Below are 23,459 nucleotides of genomic sequence, written 5' to 3'. Positions count from 1 at the left end.
AAAGCTTCCTTAAGCTGTACACTTGATAAGAGATGCTAATAGCAGCACCCCAAGAACGTGTAGATGCTAATATTAGCACAGTGAGGCGTGTTTCTGTGGACGTAAGACTAAAGAAACACGATTATATTAAGGAAGGAGGATGAGGAAGTAAGTGAGGGGAGAATAAAGGGTATGAGGAAGGGAGAGAGAAAGGGCGGGAAGAAAGAGGAGACTGAAGAAAGTGGGCAAAGGGGAGAGGGAAGAATATTGGGAGGTGGGGAAGGGGAGGGGGCGCTGTCAGAGGGGAGCCCAGGTCTTCATTTCCGGAGTGGCCGAAAACCAACTTCGCGGCCACCGCCCCGACCATTCACGGCCCCCGACCATCCACCGCCCCCGACCATCCGCCGTCCCTGACGATCCACCGCCTCCGACGTTCCACCATCCCCGACCATCCAACATCCCAATCATCCACAATCCCGACATCTAACACCATGATCATCCACCACGCAGGCCATCCACCACCCTTACCATCCACCACTTCGATCATCCACCAGGTTAGCCATCCACCCACCATCCCGACAATCCACCACCTCGATCATCCACCACCCATCACTCTTATCAAAAACTCTGATCATTCATTCCCCAGTTAGATCATCCACCACCGAGACCACCCATCAACGACCCATCATCCACAGTCCTGATAATCCACCAATGCGACCGCCCAGCTTTGCAACCATTCACCACAATCATCCTTCACCATCAGCAACCACCCGTTACCCCCTACCATCCCACACTCTTCATAACTCTTCCCCGATTATTACCCTTAACTATCCATCATCCTGAAGCTTCAACTACCAAGACTTTCCATCCACTGTCTTCATTCATCTACCTGCCAGACTATCCACCATCCTCAGCCATCTAGTTCTCAGACCATCCGTCACCCACGATCATCCACTCGCCCAGCCATCGACCAAACTCGAGCATCCCAGTCTACGACCGCCCATCAGCCTCGGCCATCCACGTGCCCGACCATATCTACCCACAGCCATCTACCAGCCCGACCGGCCCACTACCCTCACAACTTGGGGGGGTGATGTTTTTCATCCTTCCAAACTCATATTTTTGTCAAAAGTCTCCGCGCAAAGTTGGTTTCCAAGTTGGAGGGAAGACTGGAATTACAGCCAAGTTTCAATTCTTATAATTCAGTTTGAAGTTTCAAGTTAGGCGAGATTAGGAGGGTAATTCCTCCGAAACGGATTGACCCTCGTTCTGAGGGTGTCTGAGGCCCGGAGGAAAAAGCGGCCGGTCGATATGTGCGTTGTGGCACCAGGTCTGGCTGGGTGGAGGTGACGGGCTTTGGTCAGGCTCAGGGTGGTGGTGGTGGTGGTAATGGTTGTGGTGGTGCTAGTAGTGATGGTTGTGGTGGTTGTTGACAGTGATGGTGAGGGTTGCGATAGTGATGATAGTGAGTAAGGGTGTTCTTGTGCCAAATTCAAGTGACTCCCTTGCTCTCATCATGAAGTCTGATTATTTTTGATGTATTTTCCCTTCGCCTTTGAGTACCACGCCTAGTATATACCATCGTCCAGGACACCCCGAGTGTTCGTCTATGATGCCAAGAGCAAACTGACGTGGCCAGTGACATGCAGTATAGTCAGCTCGTCCGTGCCTACATGAGTGGACTATGGGACGGCGTACGTGAGTGGGTGCGTGAATGAGAGCGAGAATGGATGCGTGAGTATTATATAAGAATATAAGTTTGTAGTGAATAGGTACGGTCGTGCCTTCGCTAGCTTGCGCCTACGTTGGTGCCTCGCTAGCTTGCGCCTACGTTGGTGCCTCGCTAGCTTGCGCCTACGTTGGTGCCTCGCTAGCTTGCGCCTACGTTGGTGCCTTCGCTAGCTTGCACCTACGTTGGTGCCTTCGCTAGCTTGCGCCTACGTTGGTGCCTTCGCTAGCTTGCGCCTACGTTGGTGCCTTCGCTAGCTTGCGCCTACGTTGGTGCCTTCGCTAGCTTGCGCCTACGTTGGTGCCTTCGCTAGCTTGCGCCTACGTTGGTGCCTTCGCTAGCTTGCGCCTACGTTGGTGCCTTCGCTAGCTTGCGCCTACGTTGGTGCCTTCGCTAGCTTGCGCCTACGTTGGTGCCTTCGCTAGCTTGCGCCTACGTTGGTGCCTTCGCTAGCTTGCGCCTACGTTGGTGCCTTCGCTAGCTTGCGCCTACGTTGGTGCCTTCGCTAGCTTGCGCCTACGTTGGTGCCTTCGCTAGCTTGCGCCTACGTTGGTGCCTTCGCTAGCTTGCGCCTACGTTGGTGCCTTCGCTAGCTTTCGCCTTCGTGAATATGTACGTACGTTTCCACGTGGATGGGGAGGTAGGCCCCTCTGGGTATTAGGTCCTCTAACCTACCTTCTTCCCTGCTGAATCATTGCTCGGTGACAGGAGAAACCCGGGCAAGACATGACTCTCTCTCTCTGTGAGCACTACTAACCCCATAGTTGGCGGCCATTGCACTTGGCGGTGGACCAGCCACCTGGGTAGTGGTAGGGTTACCACCACTACTGCCACCTCAGGCGACGGCGACCTTGAGTGGTGAGTGGGGGGTGTACGAAGGAGGAGGTCGTCCAGCCTTGGAGGAGGAGGAGGGGCTTGTAGGTGTTGGAGTTGGGTACTGCACACAGTCTGTTTTGGGTGTAGAAGGCATTGTTATCCCTAAACTGAAAACGAATAATGAGGATACGAATAGTCTCTTGAGCACGACGCTACGACCCCTGAACACGATGCTACGACCCTTGAATATGACTCTACTCCCTTGAGCACTACAGCACAAATACATCAAGCACGATGGTGTAGTCCTTGATGAACACGGCACTTGGTTACGACTACTGGAAATGATGGTTTAGTCTTTGACGTGACCCTTTAAGGGTCTTGCTCATGGCTCGTACCTGCCACTCCTCAAGGGTCGTGCCATCGTGCTAGATAGACTGTACCTGCCACGCAAAGGTCATACCGTCGTGCTCATGGATTGTCTGCCACTCAAAGGTCGTATCGTCGTACTCATGGGTCGTACCTGCCCAAGGGTCACGCCGTCGTGCTCATGGATCGTACTAGCTCAAGCGCCGTGCCGATTGTCCTGTCTAGAGATGAAACTATTTGCATGGCTTTAACCTGTCATAAGCCAGTCAATTTGATTTCATCATTTCCTTCATTGTCCATTTTTGATCACTTGAGAAGCGCACCACGTCTCATAATCACACGTCACTGTTGGTCGGATATGTGAAGTATATGGTAAGAGGGAGACTCAGTTTTGTAAGATTCTGGGTCTACGAAAATGCAAGACATTACAGCCAGAAGAGACATTGCATTCGTAGACCACCTGTATAAGCAAGCCCCTGTGGTTGTAACTGGGCGTTATGTTACTTATTCATGGACCTACTCTTGGTTGTGAGTTTTTCCCGTGAGGCTTCCTGTTATTGGTTGGCTCGTGTTGTGGTTGTGAAAGTGTTGTATCGTATCGTTGTTACTTGTCTGTTTGGTTCTTGTTCTGTTTTGCCTTTTGGGGGGAGGAGTTCTACGTGTGGGTGATGATACAAGTGTTCCTTGTCTGGTGGGTCACGACACAGAGCTACCTCACTATCGCATCACTTCTAACAAAAGCAGCTACTACTTAGTCATTTCATGAAACTACAGTACCATATGGTGCTTCTCTTTTCCCCACAACTAATGAAACTACAGTACTATTACTACTGCCATTACCACTCCAGCTAATGAAACTACAATACTCTCGCCACCATTATTATTAATATTACTACTAGTGCTACTACTTTTTGCTACTATTACTACATTTACTACTACTACTTTTACTGCTACTACTACTATTACTCTCCATGGTTAATTGAATTACAGTACTACTGCTGTTACTACTGCTACAATTACCACCTCCACGATTAACGAATTTTCATTAATACTAGTACTACCACCTCTAAGGCTGTTGCTACTTTACTACTACTGTTACTAGTATAACTCCTATTACCATAATTTCCACGACTGTATATAATGACAGTACTACTTTTGCTTCTACCTCTGTTAATAAAACTATTGCTAACGTATTTTTACTACTACGACATCCACAATTAATCTATTGTACTACAACGAATTCTGCTGTAACTACTACTACTTCACGGTTAATGACATGACAGTACTACTGCTACCTCCACGGTTCTTCTGCTAATACTATCCCTACTACTACCACCACCACGTCTTCCACCAGTACTGGCGTCACTGCCAACACCAGTACAACAGTCTTGTCAGACCTGGCCCATCAACACGAGGCTAGTGGAGAAGAGGAGGAGACAAATCATGTGATTCATCTGGGAGATGGATTAACGTGGACAATAATGCAGGGAGGAACAATAGCGACTGCAGGTAACCCCTGCTATTGTCTCATCGGCTGCCGCGCCTATTTTAAGGGAAAAGGTCTGGTAGCCTTGGTGCTTGGCTGCCAGATGTAGCGTCCGACGGGCTTGTGCGTTTACAACTTGTCATTTTTGTCGTTCTTTTTTTACCCCGAAATGTCATGCATTTCCTACCAATTTGTCTTTCGTACTCGGTGAGTTTAATTCGTTGGATTCTACGGATCGACTTGATTTGTCAAATGGAGGATAAGCAATGTCATACGGAAGTTAAATAATAGTTCTTAGGATATGAATTATCGTACACAGGGAAGTGAATGATCTTAACTCACGGAGTTTAAGTTGTACTCAAGAGGTTAAGTTACCTCACTCGAGGGGGCTACTTATTGTACGTACGGGTTATATTCTAGTACACTCGAAGACTTGCTCTGTCATTAATATGTTTCGCTTAGTATGTTCAAGATGTTATAAACAGTTCCCAAAGGTTAGGGTATCATACCTAAGTAACTTAAGTTGTATTCGTTAGATTGAATTATTTTTTCCCTATCTGACCTGAGGTGGATAATGGGTTCGGAGCAATCAGGTCGTCTAACTCAACTGGTCAGTGAGAGTTATAGTGAAAGGAAAGAGCTGGAAAATGATGGATACAGTTTAAAATGTGTTTGTTTAGGAAGGCGAGAGAGTATAGAGTTTTCAGCAGCGGTGGAGGACGAACGAATATGCGAGGCAAGCAGTAAGCATTACGAGAACCATCAGAAATTATTTCTAACTTTAAGAGGAAAAATGAAACTTGTTTTGAAAATCGGAAAGAATAGGAGGAGCAAATAGCTACGAGTGAAGAAAACGGTTAGAGGAGAAACAAATGTGCCAAAATCAGATACACGGAGGGTTCTCGTACGTGTAAACTGACTTTTAGAATATTAGTGAGTTTTGTGACACGACTGAACCTCGGTAACTGCTGAGGTGTTAAGTAGAAATTGATGTTTGGTGTACTTCATATTTACATTTTTCGTTTTATTGCAGTATTGAAATTTTTCCGTCGTATTGCAGTCAGATGTTTAGAGGTTTCATTACCTGCCTTAATATGGGCGTTACTGGATCCCGTCTTCACGTGCTTACACCGCCGGTGAGGAAAATTAACCTGGAAGGCTGTATTATATCACAGGATATGAAGAAGTGCCCTCCTAGAAAGACGCTTCTCACTCCAAAGTAGTGCATCATTTGCTTCTAGTTGGAAGGCAGCCTCGAAGCTACATCTACACGAACCCAAGAAAAAGGTTCTAGGATATATATATATATATATATATATATATATATATATATATATATATATATATATATATATATATATATGGTCATTGATATCTTATGAGCCTTAGAGCGCAATTATAAGTTTTGAATCTGGATATTTTTCTGTCTTATCCTAATTCTTAAATACAGTGGTATGACCCTAAAACACGACGGTGCAACGCTTGGTTATAATAGCGTTGCCTTTAACCTGACCTATATAGGTTAGGCCAAATCGAACATCAAACCATTACAATACCCAAGGGTCTTACCGTCTTACTTAGGGCACTTAAACGCATCAATCAGATCGTAGTTACTCAAGGGAAAATAGATAATACTGCTGTGTAGGTCGCAGTGGTGCGCGTAATCTTGTACTTGCTGTTAACCATAATTACAAAGGCTTGTACACCCTCTCGCCGCCATGCCAGAGCAGAAACTGTCTTGGCCGTTAAAAGGGAAAGTGGGGGAGGGGGTGCCACGAGGGGGGGGGGGATTGTGTGGTTGGCTTGGGTAGCGAGATGCATGTTCAACCACCCGTCTCGTACAATCCTGTCTTGATCCTTTTTTCATGATTATTTGGTTACTAGGAGGATGTTTTAAAAGTCACGCGAGGATTGGTTAGCATTATTGATATTAACAGTTAAGACATTCATTATTGATATTAAGTTAAGACATTCATTACGTTACAGGTAGCATGATGCGATGAGGGATACAGTAATGACTCGGTTAAGGTCTGCAGGTGATTTTCTTGCCAATGCTCAATTATTGTGCTAATAGCACTTTGTGTTCTACCTGTTTAGCCAATGTATCCATCCATAAATGCCTTAGAATTATCGGCGTAAACACCTCCAATTTTATGGTAATTTGGCCTTTTTTTTTTAATTATCACTGATAGCGTTATATTAAAAGCACTATTTTTAATTCCTGTTTGACATTGGCTGAGTTAGGAGAATAGGGCAGCACTAAACATTTAGACACATCATCCTTTTCTGCACTAAAGTTACAAAATGTATAAAATGTCTTCCTGGCTATCCATTAAACCTTGTTCACAAACCACAAGGGAAAATGACGTCCTATATAGTTACATTTTGTGGCGTCTTGATGTGATAACTTGGTTATCTGATCACTTCTACAGGATGCCTACCAACGCATAAGTTATATCTTTTATCATCTGTGAAAATGCTGTAGTTATGTTCACGTTTTAAGAGAACACTGTGTATGTGTGATCACACAAGTCTAGAAGACGAATGTAGCGGTATATGATGCAACTTTAGGCCTTCATTGCTACTTCCTTTACGATCCCATATTAATATAAGCAACTCGTGCCTTTGATGTAATATCTAAAGTTTCTCTGACCCGCGTCATGTGTACTGCTGTATCTACCACAGGATCTGTGACCAGGTGATGTAATATCTAAAGTTTCTCTGACCCGCGTCATGTGTACTGCTGTATCTACCACAGGATCTGTGATCACTCCCACCACCGTTCATGGTGGGTGATGCTAACGCTGCTGCTGCGCTGGTGGTACTGTGGCTGCTCCTAACTCTGCCTGCGATGCCGTGGCTGTAGCTGCTGCTGGTGTTGCTGTTGCTTCTCCTGCTACTGTTGCTTCTGCTGTGACTACTGTTGCTGCTGTTGCTCTTCTGGTGGTGGTGGTACTGTTGTTCTGTGGTGGTGGGGGTACTGTTGCTGTTCCGTGGTGATGGGGGTACTGTTGCTGTTCTGTGGTGATGGGGGGTACTGTTGCTGTTCTGTGGTGATGGGGTACTGTTGCTGTTCTGTGGTGATGGGGTACTGTTGCTGTTCTGTTGGTGGTGGTACTGTTGCTGTTCTGTTGGTGGTGGTACTGTTGCTGTTCTGTGGTAATAGGGGTACTGTTGCTGTTCTGGTGGTGGTGGTACGGTTGCTGTTCTGTGATGGGGTACTGTTGCTGTTCCATGGTGATGGGGTACTGTTGCTGTTCTGTGGTGATGGGGTACTGTTGCTGTTCTGTTGGTGGTGGTACTGTTGCTGTTCTGTGGTAATAGGGGTACTGTTGCTGTTCTGGTGGTGGTGGTACGGTTGCTGTTCTGTGATGGGGTACTGTTGCTGTTCTGTGGTGATGGGGTACTGTTGCTGTTCTGTGGTGATGGGGTACTGTTGCTGTTCCGTGGTGATGGGGTACTGTTGCTGTTCTGTGGTGATGGGGGGTACTGTTGCTGTTCCATGGTGATGGGGTACTGTTGCTGTTCCGTGGTGATGGGGTACTGTTGCTGTTCTGTGGTGATGGGGTACTGTTGCTGTTCCATGGTGATGGGGTACTGTTGCTGTTCCGTGGTGATGGGGTACTGTTGCTGTTCTGTTGGTGGTGGTACTGTTGCTGTTCTGTGGTAATAGGGGTACTGTTGCTGTTCTGGTGGTGGTGGTACGGTTGCTGTTCTGTGATGGGGTACTGTTGCTGTTCCATGGTGATGGGGTACTGTTGCTGTTCTGTGGTGATGGGGTACTGTTGCTGTTCTGTTGGTGGTGGTACTGTTGCTGTTCTGTTGGTGGTGGTACTGTTGCTGTTCTGTGGTAATAGGGGTACTGTTGCTGTTCTGGTGGTGGTGGTACGGTTGCTGTTCTGTGATGGGGTACTGTTGCTGTTCTGTGGTGATGGGGTACTGTTGCTGTTCTGTGGTGATGGGGTACTGTTGCTGTTCCGTGGTGATGGGGTACTGTTGCTGTTCTGTGGTGATGGGGGGTACTGTTGCTGTTCCATGGTGATGGGGTACTGTTGCTGTTCCGTGGTGATGGGGTACTGTTGCTGTTCTGTGGTGATGGGGTACTGTTGCTGTTCCATGGTGATGGGGTACTGTTGCTGTTCCGTGGTGATGGGGCACTGTTGCTGTTCTGTTGGTGGTGGTACTGTTGCTGTTCTGTGGTAATAGGGGTACTGTTGCTGTTCTGGTGGTGGTGGTACGGTTGCTGTTCTGTGATGGGGTACTGTTGCTGTTCCATGGTGATGGGGTACTGTTGCTGTTCTGTGGTGATGGGGTACTGTTGCTGTTCTGTTGGTGGTGGTACTGTTGCTGTTCTGTTGGTGATGGTACTGTTGCTGTTCTGTGGTAATAGGGGTACTGTTGCTGTTCTGGTGGTGGTGGTACGGTTGCTGTTCTGTGATGGGGTACTGTTGCTGTTCTGTGGTGATGGGGTACTGTTGCTGTTCTGTGGTGATGGGGTACTGTTGCTGTTCCGTGGTGATGGGGTACTGTTGCTGTTCTGTGGTGATGGGGGGTACTGTTGCTGTTCCATGGTGATGGGGTACTGTTGCTGTTCCGTGGTGATGGGGTACTGTTGCTGTTCTGTGGTGATGGGGTACTGTTGCTGTTCTGTGGTGATGGGGTACTGTTGCTGTTCCGTGGTGATGGGGTACTGTTGCTGTTCTGTTGGTGGTGGTACTGTTGCTGTTCTGTGGTAATAGGGGTACTGTTGCTGTTCTGGTGGTGGTGGTACGGTTGCTGTTCTGTGATGGGGTACTGTTGCTGTTCTGTGGTGATGGGGTACTGTTGCTGTTCCGTGGTGATGGGGTACTGTTGCTGTTCTGTTGGTGGTGGTACTGTTGCTGTTCTGTTGGTGGTGGTACTGTTGCTGTTCTGGTGGTGGTGGTGGTACAGTTGCTGCTCTCAAGAGTTGCTTCTCTTGTTACTACTGTTGCTCTTGCTGCCGGTGCTGGATCTGTTACCATTGTTGTTGTTCCTCCTGCTGTAACCTCCTGAACGCATCTCATTACTCCCTCTCCTGCACATCTCTTCTTCACGTATAAGAAACGACCTTTTGTTTGCACATTTCTGTCCGGTTGGCCGGCCGACCTCGCCTTCCCCAGCGCACCGTCAACACAGATCTCTTCACGTCCACAGCAAGCTGAGGTTGACTGAGAACCACAGCTTTACCACCAAAACTCGCTTGGTATTCTCAGCAGCGTCGGCCGGAGGTAAACTTTTCACTCACAGCGTCTTTGCCGATGGAGCCATCTTTCTTGTGGACCTCTTAGATAGCGCTGACTTTGTTCTCATTGTGATGGATGAAGGAAGGCGTAGCCACTTGAGTTCCAGACCTCCTGGAAGCAGGAGGAAAGAAAAAAAAAAAAGATAGGAAGGGGGTTCTTGTGTCTGTCTGGGTGGTTTGGAAACATTCTCGAGACGCTTTGGTCTCCCCTGATTCACAAAGGAGCAATCTGACGGTGGTATGGACGACGGCATGACCTGAGGAGGTCTTGGGAGAGAATTCAAGGCTTCCGACTGGCTATCATTTGGTTAACAAGGTTGTACGTACTGTCCACATGTTATCGATGGCTCTCTCTCTCTCTCTCTCTCTCTCTCTCTCTCTCTCTCTCTCTCTCTCTCTCTCTCTCACTTTGTCTTTTTGTGTCTGTCAGTGTGTGTTTGTTGATACGCCCCTCCAAATTTTTGTCTGTCTGTGTATGTCTTTCTGCTCCTTGGAACTCCCTTTCCTCATGGTCAGCGCTTTGTAGCATGGATATTCATCCCTTCTGTCTAGACATCCACCACGAAAGAAAACTTATCTGTGTAATGTATTCGAAAATTGATTAGTACGCTTAATGGAAAGGAAATATAAGTAGGAACAGATCCAAAGGATCTGATAGAGATGGATTGTAGCTTCGTATGATATGATGTGGGAGGGATATTTGAACTGTGTACTGGGAACCATAGTCTTGAAAACAATTGCTTTGGTTTGGTATGGAGGATCATGAGTAATCCTCCTTGTGATCATCTCTTGCCGGAACAGAAGAGGACTTTGGTTATGGAGTAGTTATAGAGTCGGTAACTGGCTGATCACTAAGACTTCTCTGTGGATATAATGCACAATCCAGACCACGCATGCGCACAGGTGTTCTTATACTGACCCGTGCCTACGTACATAGAAAATATGCATACAAAAAATAAAACACACACACACACACACACACATATTCCCTTATATTTAGTTAACTTTGCGGTTATATCTTTATCATAAATCATATTAATATTGATTCAACTTTATTTCCTTTATCACAGTTTTTTTTGCCTGATTTCTGCATACACAATACACTCGTATATCACTGCCTTCTCGCTGCCGGTGTGCACTAGACATTATGACCTGGTACGTGTTTGTGGTGAGAGGACACTGTCACTCATGTATGCGCAGGCCGTTTAGGGCAGCATAACGCATCACAGGTCAATATCTCGTGGCCTGCATAATTACAAGTGTGTTGAACGAAGCTTGTGTGTTGCTAGTGCATGTAGCTGTATGGATTCTGGAGACCGAGGAGCTGGGCTGGCCGTCAGTAAAGATTGGTCTCACTCTCTCGTGGACACCGCCCAGTTCCTAGCATTGCGAGTGCAGTGAGGCCGCGAGTCTTCTTTTAAGGGGTGCGGGTCACCTGGTCTCGGTAGCCAGGTCGGTAAAAGCAAATTTCTAGCGAATTGTACTTGGCCTGGACGATCAAATATTGTGTTAGGAAAGGGCTCGGTAAAGCCATAAGTCGAGTCAATATCGTTGGGCAAGTTCAGGTGCACCAAAGGAGTTGCTAAGAGCGCCATTCATGACATTAGTTCCGACTTGCCGAGCTCATCGCCTCGTAAAAGTCATCTTGGATTGATCTCACGCGTGCAACAGTTACCTGTAGAGCTTCTGATCGTGACAAACGGTGGACCGTGTGGCTTCACAAAACAATTCGACGCGACTCCCACTGGTATACCAACTGTCTGGGATTAGATTTTTTTTTGTCCTTTGGCGTGGTGGTTCTTGATGTCATTGTGGAAGGCACCTGGGGGAGCTATGACCAAGGTTTGATAGCTTCTCTTTGCAGTCAAGACGAAGTTCCTCTGGTGGCTCCTAAGTAGATCTCTAACGTGCTATAGTGGAGGTCGTCTCCGGGTAGAGCCATAACCTGGAGTTGGAACCTCTCCATATGGGTAGTGGGAGGCCCCCTTTAGTGGGCTATAATCCAAGTATGGCGGTTCCTCGATCACGTCGAGGCCTTACACCCCTCCTAGCCATTGCTCTTTCTGAAGGTGGCGAGGGCGTGTTGCTTCTCCTGTGCGGACTCGCGACGCAGGCGGCATATTAATTCGCATGTGGTATCCCAAAGCTTGCCTCGGGTACACCTGGCAGTGTGGGGTGTGTTTACGTTTTGGAAGGGTGACAGGAGGCCTTCGATTTAGTGGAGGTTGGAGGAGTTAGGAGGGCGGGCAGCTGGCAGTAGGGAGGTTATGGGATGATATATAAGGATTTAGGACACTTTCGGGAAGGGGTAGGGTAGTGATGAGGTGGTATGGGGGTAGGGGTGTTACGGGAAAGGGTTATGGGGTAAAGAGGCTACTGCTGCTACAGGAGGTCATGGAACAAGGATATTGCAGAGGCTATCAGGGTAGTAGGGCATGTGAAGCCCAGGAGCTGGGGGTGAGGAGATCGATGTTCCATTCCATGCTCTGTATCGTCAACGTCTGAAAGGTATCGGAACCTACATCATGTTACAACTAAGCGTTTATAAGGCTTCGAGATCATATATGCTCACTGCAAGAGATTTTAAGATTAAACGGACTTTCCTGTGGAGCTTATGTCTCTTCCTTGTTCCTGAGAGACGTGCTTCCTAGACTGGTCACTAAGAAACCATCGTCAGCCTTGGAGACTTTTCGATGACTAATTGGGAATGACCTGACCTTGACTTTAACCTAAAAGGATGGGTAAAAGGCCACGCAGTCATACCCAAGGGTTGTGCTCATGTGTCACCACAAGGCTGGCACCGACGTGTTTGAGAATGGGACCAATCACTTCCTGGGCTTGAATATGCGACTCGTAACAACAGAGGTTTACAGGTATCATTTCTTCTGAATGAATTTGGTAATTCTTTTTTATCTGTATTTCCATATAATGTCACTAGCATGCTATTTTGTTGACTCCTGCTCTCTATTCCTTTTACCATTGTTTGTGTTAGGATCAATAATTGCGGTATACAACCATCACGACGCGAGTAAATATAATCTCTGTATAGACCAACACACTGAACTGGCCACCCCCATAGCCTGCCATCCGTGCCCGGAAACATCATCCATCTCTTACCATTGTAATTTTTTACTCCCGTTACAGGGGTCTCTCTCTCTCTCTCTCTCTCTCTCTCTCTCTCTCTCTCTCTCTCTCTCTCTCTCTCTCTCTCTCTGTATATATATATATATATATATATATATATATATATATATATATATATATATATATATATATATATATATATATATATATATATATATATATATGGACATGGTCTGCTACTGAATGTTGGCCTTGGTTTGTTTATAATCAAGGAAATTTCTCTTCGTGTTATGGTGGTGATAGGTAATGTGCAGTTGTCGCCAGGTTCCGCTCGTCTCTTCACACGATAACTGAAGTAACACAAGACATTTGTGCGAACATATTGATAAATAGACAATGACCATTTCCCCATCTTGAGAACAAGCCTGGGGGCAGAGTACATCCCGGTTGTCCAGATACTTTATAAACAGGTTTGACTCTAGTCACATAGTAAACACGGCTTACAAAGAATCAACACCTGTTAGAAAGTCGCACGAGTGATCATAAGAGTTCAGGCGACGGATGGTGATCAGTCCTCTAATACAGTCATACATTTTGATTGTAACCGAATGGATTATCTACGAGTGTCACGGACTACACACAGACTTTGCTGTCGTACAGTTCACTGCAGGTTTTGCTGCTCTCTGCGAAGTTTGACGTTTCTGAACACGACGGTCAGGTCCTTGAGTATGAGGGCCTGGCCTTTGACCTGACATTTAGAGTTCAGAAGCCAGAACATCGTACTCATTGTTGTGTCATAGAGTTGTAGATAACAGATGATATCAGTGTCACTGAAAGAGGTCGAGAAATATTCCGTTTTCTAGGAGAGGTTTGAATGTGTGGCGTAAACACGTCGGAACTGTGATGGATGTAGTTTGGGAAGGGTTAGAACCCCGAGCAAGGCAAGGTGGAGGAAGGTGCTCCTTTTGACACCATTACAGCCACTACTCTAATGACAGTAAAACTGTTTTCCTTCCGATAATGTTAGTGTAACTTACCCCTGACAGAGTGACTGTAACATTGATACTTGCATATCACTGCTCATGGCATTGTCCAAATGATGAACATAGGACCGGATGGGAAAGTAAATGGACACAAAAGGCGGGATTGTTCCTGCTTCGATAGCACATCCACCATCCATCATGGTCAGGATACATGTCGAAGCTTAAGCATATGGAACGGCAGAGGTGCAAGTGATGATAGCGCCATATGCTTTATTATGTCGCAAATTCCATTTCTTGGAATGATATTCTGTATTTGAAAACAGAGAATTTAAGGGCTGACATTTGCTTTTCTTCCTTCACACTGCTAAGTTCGAGCAAACACCTATAACCCGCCACTTTTTCAACGGGTAGGTTTATCAGTTCGTCCGAAACTATTGACTTGTTTTCTGTCATCTCTTCTTACTTCTCAATCACTTCAGGTGTATTGTTAAGTTTCATTTAAGGCTTGCTCTTAGTGGGGGCTTTTGTGCGTAACTGTATCCTCAAGTAGAGGAGGGAGGAGGAGGAAGAGAAGAAAAGAAAACAAAGATCATCTTTACTATCGGCACAGCCCTACATGGCTGTGTACACGTACATGAGCAAGAATACGTTGAGTTGCCTTATAAACAAGCACTAAGGGGCCTGCCAGGCGACACCGCTGGTGTCACTGTCTGTGGCCCAGCTGCTCAGGCGGAACCCAACTAGTGTTATGAGGAACTGCGAATCCCTGCTTGGTGCCTCTGAGACCATACGTTTTGAGCCAGATAAGGCGCTACGGGGGCCATAAGACGAGCCATCACCATATTGAGCGCATATAAGCCCGGCATCTAGCGGTCTTTGGCGAGTATTACGTGAATTTATGATTCCGTAACATCTGCAGCTTTTTTTTTTCTTGACAAGAAATTCAGCTGTGTATTATTAGATCTGCTTGTGTGTGCCTGAAGGATATAACCGAAATCAGGGGTGAAAGACCTGTAGAGTTGTCTTATTTGAGAATAAGGACAGTTTAGCGTTGTGTAGGGTTGTGACCTGTGTATGGTAGCAGACGTGTATGAAAGACTAAGGTTTTGAGGACAAAATGAAACTACAGATATGATGAAGACTTGCTTTTGCTTTAGTGCATTTGAATGAGAGAAAGCTATATATATATATATATATATATATATATATATATATATATATATATATATATATATATATGATAGCATTCCCCCCTTAACCACAAAACCAACAGGACCCAGATCTGGCTAGGAGTAACAGAAATCGCATCTGCCATACCACCCCAGCCTCCACACATGAAGCTTACTACAAGCAGATCTCATCTCTCGGTGAACACAAAACATGAGACGCTACTCGAAAATTGGACACAAACCTGCTACACCCTTTCCTAAGTCATGGTAATCAAACATAAAATCCGATTTGACAACCGCTCTCCCACCCTTCACTCACCAATTTTCGCAATTTTTTAAAACATTAAAGAGCAGTTTGGCTTATACACAAAAGAGCTTCATTGTAACAAGACCGAACGACATAGTAAAACTCCACTTAAAATCTTGGGCCTAGTAGGCATGCAGTCATTCTTGACAACATAATATCCCAATTCATCTGGAAACTTGCTAACCTGACACCTTACACACAAGGGGGAGAACCCCTCTGTCATCTCCACAAACAGTGCATATCCTGTTTACCTTAAGCAGTACCTCGCCTTCCTGGGCGCCAGTCCTTTCAAAAGCAAACATAACTACAGACAGCACAAAAGAGAGCACTCAGAATAATGATCAGGTGCTTATCACCCATGAACACTCCACAGCTGGGAGAAACAAATACTAACTTCTCCCCTGAACGTGCTTCACTCCCGGCAGCACGAATCCACCTCCCGCTCGGAGCGCTTCATAATGGAAGCAGAGAGTTCGTCCCTGCCTCACACTTGAGCAGTCTGTACTCGCGGAACCCCCAGCCTCTATACCTATAGGAAATACCACCTTACCAAAACATGTTTACTCGACAGACGATAAACAACCGCCTCTCCTCCCCACGCCAACACAATCTTGAACTCCATCCCTCCAGACCGAAGCCAATCTGAAACTACACGCCTGAGACATGTACGAGTCACACTTTCTCGTATGGTCTGTGGACGCCACCCATGTCTTCATCATTACACACAACATAACACAGACCCATCATGCCCGAGATGCAGTTCTTACACTGAAAACACCGCACCTCTGCTCCTCGGCTGCTACACTTCTCCCACCGAGACAAATGTACAACCTAACCACACTTCATCTGAGGACCCAGCCGATGGATAAAGCTGACTTCCTTGGAACTGCAAGAGCTTCCCTATAAGAGTTGTGTGTTGTGATTCTGAATGAAAATGTAAAGAAATGTGAACTCAATATTTATCTCGAAAGAATTTAAGTTTGAGTAAAGATAAAAGGAAAAGAAAAAAAAAATACTATGCAGTAGATGTGCCTGACCTGCAGCATAGTTGACGACAGCCCCGGGTGGCCTCGCGGGCGCTGGGAAGTATCCTGGAAGATATACTACAGTAGTTGATGGTAGCCTCGAGCGTGAGCCCGAGGTTGCACATTGCTCAGAAATGACCTGCATTCTTGCCCGACTAGCCGTGGTGAGGCTGCTGGGACGCCGCCAGAGGTATGTGTCCACTTGGGTACACGAGAGACGGGTGCCGCAGGAGATCTGCGGCAGGGCCAAGGAGAGAGCGGCAGGGGGTCAGAGGTGGGCTGCGGAAGGAGTCAGAGATGGGCTGCGGCAGGGGTAATGTTCGGGGAGAGCTGCGGCAAGGATCGGGGCGAATTGCGACAAGGGTTAGAGGTGGACTGCGGCAAAGGTGATGAAAGAACTACGGTAGTTGCTTTAGTCCCTGCCGCATCTTACTAGGTCCCTGCCGCAGCCCATCCCGTTTTCTGCCGCAGACATTCCATTGCTGGCCTCCTTCCGCAGCTTCCTATGGACCCTGCCGCAGCTCTTCTGGACTTCTCTGCAACTCCCCCGGACTCTACAGCTGCTCCCCTGGACCCTACACCAGCTCCCCTCCCCAGGACCCATGCCGCAGTTCTCTTAGACCTTGCCGCAGTTTCCCATAGCTTCTGTTGCGGCAGCTTCCTTCGAGTTCTCCCGCCTAACATCTTGTGCTCTCGTGCAGATTACAACGGACCTCCACGGCTGAGAGAGAGAGAGAGAGAGAGAGAGAGAGAGAGAGAGAGAGAGAGAGAGAGAGAGAGAGAGAGAGAGAGGGCACGGGTTTCGAAGCGTTACTCATGGTTTGGAGAAGGGAGCGTGTTTGTGGACTGAATGCCAGTAACCCACGTGCGGGTGAGGTAGAAAGAAGAGACGAACCGAGGCCAGGGAAGGTGAGTCTGGTAGTCACTGAAGTGCTGGATGACGGTGCCGACGTCACGAACCCTCTCGATACCCAGGAGCTGGGCAGTCCCTCCCTGGTCAGAGAGAGAGAGAGAGAGAGAGAGAGAGAGAGAGAGAGAGAGAGAGAGAGAGAGAGAGAGACTACGACAAATCAGGCACGAGAGAGAGGACTGAAAAACGTAGGGTATAGAATCACCATGTAGCCACAAGTCTCTCTCAAACAATCTACAGAGGGGGATTGTCTCGAGTCATTTATCGTTTTCTTTAGTCATTTACAATTTATAGTTTTTTTTTTACAATTATCTTGAGCCATTTACAGAATGTTTTCAGTCATTTACAGTTTTTTCATTTATGATTTTCTAGTGATTTACGATTTTTTTCTGCATTCGCAGTTTCCTAGCCATTTACGATTGTCTGGAGTCATTTACAGTTTTCTGATATCATAGAATGACTTGTAAAACTCCTTGGGATCATTAAGTTCAGAGATGTTACTTTCTCAATAGTGCTAAAGACAGGCAATAATATGAAGTTGTCTTTTGGTTACATGTAAATTCTGGGCTAATATTAGGTACTGAAGGTGTTGAATGGTTGACGTATGGAGTCCTGAAGTCTCGCTGTGTCTTGGGCTGGTGGATTATGGAAGGAAGTCGTATGACGTTAATCCTTTGGCTACCAACACCTGAGGCCGAGAACAGGTTTTATGGAGTGGGTTAATTTTTTTCCTCCCTCTCTCCGTCTGTGGTTCTTTTCTTGTCGGTCCTTTTACATTTCTGACTCTGTCTCCCCTTTCTTTTCATCTCTCTCTCTCTCTCTCTCTCTCTCTCTCTCTCTCTCTCTCTCTCTCTCTCTCTCTCTCTCTCTCTCTCTCTCTGTACATGAGACGTAAACAACACACTCATTTGTCTTATCACACGACAGACTTAAAGATTTCAAAGTAGCGGTAAGTCTGTGCACACACACAGCGGCCTAAGTCAGGCACCCATATATCGATCAGCCCCGAGGGGAGGATGAATACCTGGGTTGGGAGTGGGCAGACTCTCACACTGAGGATTTGAACACTACGCGCTGACCACTTCACCATGGAGGGCCGTGTGTGTGTGTGTGTGTGTGTTAACTGGACTACACTTGGCACTGCGGGGTTCAAGACAGACACAGTGCTGCTACTGTGTCTATTTTGACACTGGCTGAGGAGGGAGGACTTCCTGCCGTCTGGCACCTTCCTTCGTGGTAGGTACATGAGAGGGACAGATGTGGGAAGACCTGGTGGTCAGTGACGAGGTCTTTACCTGCCACCAGGTGAGGACCTGCTTCTCGGAATTACCCTGGTGGGAGCAGGAGAACTATGGTGGGTTCCTCTCTTGTCAAATTGATCGTGATAACAACTAGACTACCCCAGAGTATGATGGCCTGTCTTCGCCTGCCTTTTTGACCCGATCGGCCCTTAGTGTTGTCCTTTTTGTGCTGAGGGGGGAGGGGGGTGGAGCATCTCGTCGTGTTGAAGGGCCTTATCGTCGTGCTGGTGAGGAGTACTGTCGTTCTGAATGAATTCATTTTTCGTTCAGTATGGCATTTATTTCTCCTGATTGGGAAACTACGTGAACTTAAGTGACTTAATGGTTGTTTTCCCCAGTATGTGGGGAATAATTTCCACTGCAAGGAAAAGGAATTAAAAGATACCAAAACATGGAATTGTAAGAAGTAAGAATGAACAAATTTTTATCGTCAAAAGATAGAATTGTTTAAGCTTTTTCTTTAATCACTTTCTTCCATATCTTGCGGTTTACAGATGACGCGATGATTTAACTTGAGAAAACTATGATAGTAACAAGTTGGTTCAGTGATGACCTTACCACAAATCCCCTTGGGCCTTCTTCCTGTAGAGGAAGATGATAATTAAGTGGCTGACGAGACGAGGAGTGAACTCCCTTGATATTTTGCCAGGTGAAATTTATTTATCGTAAGTACATACAAGTACGAATTGATTTATCTTGTCAATTAATGATATTCCATTTGGCTATTGTTTGTATCAAGCGTTTTTCTCTATGACGGTATATTGACTTTGTGTTGGTGCCTGGTACCTGAACTACTACTCGAAATACTACGTACGTTCTTGAGAAAAAAGTTGATACATTGATATTAGAGGTTAGATGTGTATGTGTGTTTAGTATATATATATATATATATATATATATATATATATATATATATATATATATATATATAATATCTGTAGCGTCCAAGAATCCAGGCACGTCCACCAGCCAAGGTGATAGGTCAAGAAACGTGCCGATGTCTTGGTTGGATGAACACATGACAAGTTAGGAGTATAGGTTCGGAATCTCCATTGCTGTAGTGTCATCTTTGGCATGAGGGATCCTGTGTTTCACTGAACTGAAGTTTGTAATACTTAAGAGATTGTTGGTGTCCACAGCGTAGATGAGAAATAATGACACGTACATGCTTAGGGAATGTAGATTCAGGTGGTTGGAAGAGAGTTCAAGGATGGGTTGGGGAGAGAAATTAGTGGAAGAAGAGGGTTGTTGAAGTGTTTTCAGAGTTCTTACGGTGTGAACGTATTATACCAGAGTGGTGGTTGTTGAAGGTGGTGGGATCTGCGAGTGCAAATTGTCAATTGTGCTAATGAGTGAGATTTTCATGTCTGTGTGGAGATTGATGGAAAGCGTCCCGGATGAGAGAGGGTTAGTGCTGTTGCATAGTGTTGCATGCTCAATATATTGTGCAGGGATTGTACTGGTAGTATTTTTGTTTCGCCGCGTTGGGTGATTGTGGCTACTATGCAGCTGTATAGTGTGTGTGCCTGTGTGTGTTCACACACATTAGACATGGCATATATATATATATATATATATATATATATATATATATATATATATATATATATATATATATACACACACACACAAAGTTGAGACAGGGCAATACGAGTGTGAAACATCCCCCCCATTACATTCAAATTGCACACACGCGCACACACACTCACACTTCTTGAAAGATCAAATTCCTGTAAAATCAAGAATAATCTGCAGTATAAATCACTGTTCAGTGTATAGCTATAATCTTTAAACGATAGGAGAAAAAAAAAGTTTAAACGTTATTCTGCAACTCTGAGGCATTCGTCCTCAACCATGGGAAGGCGAGGCCGTCCGTCCGTCTGTGTACCTGGGCCAGATGTACGCAGTGCCTGGGTGGACGATAGTGTCAGCGACCCTGCCAGCTGTGCCAGTGGTATGCCTCTCGCATCAGCTGCAGACGACCAGAGGTGCGGCCTCGGGTTAGATGGAGGCAAGGAAAGCGATAACCTAATTAGTCTTGATAACACGAGAATATTAACGTTGTTAGTGATCCTATCTCTCTGTGATGATCTGTATCTGTTCACTCAACGTTACGATAAGCTTGATGTAAATGATGAATATGGTTCGTGTGTATTGTTTCAGCAGTTAACGAACCGTTTATGAGCTTTCATTGTCTTCCTTACCGTAAGAGATCGTTAGTAGAAGTGAGGAAAAGTATGTACGATTTACATCATTAATTAGTTGTACATAGCAATCACCTTGCTATGACTGTGGGCCGCTTGCCATAGCTGCATTTTCTTTGCCCATAACCTCTGTGTTCTCGCCATGACCTACAGGTCTTTATCATAACTGGAAGCGAATTGCTATAACCACAATCATAGAGCCGTTGTTGAAAGCACCTTGCCATCGCTGCAAGCGCCTGCTTGTAGCTATACGCGCTTTGCTATAACCGCAAGCGGCGGGCAATGGCCGCAAGCACCTATCTTCAATTGCAGGAGCCTAGCCATAGCTGCGTGTTTATTCAAGCCCACGTTGACCTGTGCCCATTATAACGTATCGTCACACCTAACACCTCATTTTCGCCCTGTTGAAAGTTTTCCCAGTTCTGTTGTTTCGCCACCTAGTTTGACACAGTGGCCACTTAATTAGCATTCAGAAGTAATCTCTCGCGTTTGTAATTCCACACACACACGACCTACAGCTAAAGTAGCTTAGGTTCTCGTTTCTGAGAACTAGCGAATTCCCGTTATTTTAGCTCGCATAATCACCATATAGGCTACAGTGTATATGGTCTCTCATGTCATGAGGTCTTTCCACTATTAGACATTTCCCTAATATGACGTGGTAGTCCCACTCCACCATTTTTCACTGAGGGAGAGAGAGATATGGTCCATATAACATTGTCTGTCTACTTGCGGTCATGTTTTTGTGCGGGGAAGCTGAATTTCTAATGATTGTGTCCGTGTGACGTGAGCGCGCACACGCCACTAAACAGTGTACAGTCCTGCCCTTGGGTATAATGGCGTGACCTTTGATCTGAACCTCGGTGGGTTAAACTTGTCCAGTGGTGTGTGTGTGTGTGTGTGTACGACAGATATGGTGTACTGTACAGTGTTCTGATACCACACAACACATGACTGAATATACGTTTGAGGAAAATGGAGCGAGGCGAGCCTTGTGCTCGACACGGGAACGTTTGTCCGTGGAAACGAGCTACCGCTGCCCTGGCTTGATTTTCGGGTGAGCAAGTTGGGTGAGGCCCAACAGGCTCCTCGTTCTCATAGCATTGTCGGTAGGTCCACAGCTTGCTTGTGCCTGGTTGTGTGTGTGTGTGTGTGTGTGTGTGTGTGTGTGTGTGTGTGGAGAAATACAGGTGCCTGGTTGTGTGTGTGTGTGTGAGAGGAGAGATACAGGTGCCTGGTGTGTGTGTGAGGAGAGATACAGGTGCCTGGTGTGTGTGTGAGGAGAGATACAGGTGCCTGGTGTGTGAGGGTTGTGTGTAATCTGAGAGTATGTACTAGTGTTTTCAAGGCAGCATTATACACGTTGCAGCTTAATGTCATTATCACTGATTTGGACTCGACCTTTCCCTCGTTTGATAGATTTCCTCCCTTATATATATATATATATATATATATATATATATATATATATATATATATATATATATATATATGAATGTTCATCTATAAATTCGAGTAAAATTGCAGTTTTTTGTATGTATGTATATGTATGAAATTGTTTGTACTATACTAAGAGGGAACTGTACACTCGTGGGGCCCTGTTTCTTGTATGCGTGATACATGTATGTATGTATTAGCATGTTCGCATATCGTTAGCATGGATCAAGGGCGTATGGCTATGCCTTTTTGTTGGAATCTACACCGAGCACTGGACTTTACCCATCCTGAGTCTCACAGGTTACGAAGCAGCAGCGACGTGCACTCCATCATCACATTATTCACAGCTAAATTTTCTTTTTTGTTGTTGATAATTGCCAAGAAAAAGGACTTTACAGTGGAAAGGAAGAGTAGGTTGGTCGTTACTTACTACGAAATCTGAAGAATTCTGTTGACTAAATACCAAAATGAAAATTGATTTTAGACAGCGGAAAAGATTCGGTAAGGTGATAGATGACTGTCATTTTGTGTGTGTGTGTGTGTGTGTGTGTGTGTGTGTGTGTGTGTGTGTATGCGTGCGTGCATGTGTCCTGACAGGCAAGATATAAATGGATGATTCCATTGGTGGAACGACAGTTACCTGAACGGAAGTGAATTGAGAACATTTCGTAGGTGCTCTTTCCAGCTGGGTAGAAATAGCCAGTGGTGTTCAGTACAGTTCAGGTCGCTGTTGCTGCCTGTTTACCGTCACTAGATAACCCGAGGGACTGGAGTCGTCATACTTGACGTTTTAGCAGATGAGGTGACACCAGTGGGGAAAGAACAGAGTTAGAAACAAGAGGTACAGAAGATAGCCATTTTCTATAAAGACAACTGGATGGGCACCAGCGTTCGATAGTCATAGGATTAACTTAACCCAACCTCATGCAAGCTGGTGATGATAATGGGGCAAGGTGTTATGAATTAATAGCATGATTATCATCTAATGAATGTTTGGGAAAGGAACCTTCCTCTGTGTGTGTGTGTGTGTGTGTGTGTGTGGGGGGGGGGGGGTTACTTGATGTGTGTTCACCAAAGAAGGAAAGTTGTCAAGGGAATATCCCATGCTGCTGGGAGAACACCAGTTGTTGCCTTGGGACTATAAGGGAGAAGAGAAGTACAAAGTATATCTGTTGGATATGATAATTGCAAGGCAGGTTATTATAATGGCACCAGTTTAGTCACTCGGAGTTATCAGGTAAAGAGGATCCCAAGGGCGGGTGGGAAAATTTATGCCTCAAGTGAGGGAGCCAAGCTAAACGGTTAGGTCCGTAGCCTCAAACTCGCCCACAGTGACGGACGGAGGGAGAAACGATTACATCTTTTTAACATTCTCTAAAAATGGTCTGACATTGTCATCA

The 23,459-nt window shown here is 45.9% G+C and overlaps 1 protein-coding gene across 1 annotated transcript in view; it reads left to right on the top strand.

Moving 5' to 3' along the window:
- Positions 1-23,459, top strand: part of LOC139764789 (uncharacterized) — an 821,726-nt gene that overhangs the window by 30,804 nt on the left and 767,463 nt on the right. The gene's annotated exons all lie outside the window — the stretch shown is intronic.

The sequence above is a fragment of the Panulirus ornatus genome, chromosome 4 (genome assembly GCF_036320965.1).
Source record: "Panulirus ornatus isolate Po-2019 chromosome 4, ASM3632096v1, whole genome shotgun sequence".
Lineage (NCBI taxonomy): Eukaryota > Metazoa > Arthropoda > Malacostraca > Decapoda > Palinuridae > Panulirus > Panulirus ornatus.
Note: the sequence above shows the minus strand (reverse complement) of the source record. Positions and strands in the feature narration are given on the sequence as shown.